The sequence below is a fragment of the Spermophilus citellus genome (assembly GCF_964194105.1).
Source record: "Spermophilus citellus genome assembly, chromosome: X".
Lineage (NCBI taxonomy): Eukaryota > Metazoa > Chordata > Mammalia > Rodentia > Sciuridae > Spermophilus > Spermophilus citellus.
The window spans coordinates 41,100,398-41,102,243 of record NC_138190.1 but is presented as its reverse complement, the minus strand read 5'-3'; positions in this window follow the sequence as shown (position 1 = coordinate 41,102,243).

Sequence of the window (1,846 nt, the reverse complement as noted above, 5' to 3'; positions counted from 1 at the left end):
TGGTCAGGTAACAGGGCATTTCCATACTTGTTGTCTTGTTGGATTCCCATGACAGCCTGGGGAGATGATATTCTTAGCCCTATTGGTATATGTGAAAATGTTAAAGTACAATAATAACATTATTGACTAACATTCATTAAAACTTGCAATGTACCAGTGTTCTAAGAACTATGTATGTATATATATTTCTATGTATGTATCATGTTTCCTTGTAACAACCATGACCTTGTTATTACAACTATTCTAATTTTATTTTATTTTTAATAGACTTTTTATGGTGGATTTACCTCAGGGTGCTTTACCACAGAGATGTATACCTGGCCCTTTTAATTAATTTATTTATTTTTAAAATTTTGAGACAGAGTCTCACCAAGTTTCTTAGGGCCTTGACAATTTACTGAGGCTGGTCTTACACTTGCGATCCTCTTGCCTCAGCCTACTGATTCGCTGGGATTACAAGCATGCACCACCACGCCTTTAAAATTATCCTGATTTTAAAGGGTAATAAACTGAGGCCCAGAAAAGATAAGAGATGGCCCAAGGTCACCCAGTCATTAAGTGACTTATTAACCAGGTAGTGCCTTATTTTGAAAAGAGGCAGCCCAGGCCCCAGTATTTGTAAATATTATAATATTTGGATATAAAATGTTGAAATGTTAATTCACGCAAAGCCACAAAAATCATTAGATGGCAGATACTAGGCTGGACACTAGGATTTCTTTCTCGCTTTCCTTCTTTTAATGAAGTTTAATTGGTACATTATACTTATACGTATTAGTGGAATAAATTGTTACATATTCATTCATGTGCACAACATACCTTGGTCAATTTCATTCCTCAGTAGCCCCCTTTCCTTTCTTTTCTTTCTCTTGCTAGTCCCCTTCCTCTGCCCTCCTGGTCTCCTTTCTAATTTTATGAGATCCCTTTTTCTTTTGCTTTTACCTCTATAATTTCCACATGGCAGAAAACATAGGACCCTTGAAAGTCTGAGTTTGATTTACTTTGCTTAACATAACGCTCTCAAGTTCCATCCATTCTTCTGCAAACAACATATTTTGTAGTATTTCTGACTCTGAATTCTGTGCTCTTTATAATACGTGTTCATTTATTCACAAGCAATAAACATTTGTTAAACACTACTGTGTGCCAAGCACTACACTATGTATGCATTGGGCATAAAATTGCTGCTCAAAAACAACTTGAACTCTAGAGAGGGAGATAGATCAAAGAACAAAAATCAAGCTGTAGCATGGCTTTCATTCTCAGTATACCTATGTTCAAATACAACATCTAGAGAATGGCCATGGTGATATAAGTTCATTCTTTTTAAAATTGTTTTTGTAGCTGTAGATGGAAAGGATGCCTTTATTTTACTTGTTTATTTTTATGTGGTGGTGAGGATCAACCCAGGGCCTCACACATGCTAGGCAAGTGCACCCCCAGCCCTCAGTTCATTCTTGATGAGAATGTTGTAAGGAGGACTGAATGGATTTATGGGTGCTATGAACCTAAAGTGATGTCCAGTGATGTCAGAAGTATTAGATGCAGTTATGACAAGTTTCTCTGTTCTATGACAGAGTGCCAATGGCCAAGGGAAGGCCCCCAAAGTAGTGTTTGAGGAACAGCCAGAGGACACCTGGATGAAGAGATACGCAGGGTCCAGAGCATGCAGGGCCTTGAATTCCATGCATTAGGCCAAGTTATATAGCAGAATGGGCTTGCACCAGGGGCTCTGAAGAGATAGTTGATCAGCACCTACATTTCTGCCACTTTTAAGGAAGACCAAGCTGGATGATCAACCTGTACACACAGTCTAGTGCCCCCAGCTTGCAGCAAATGTTTTCTC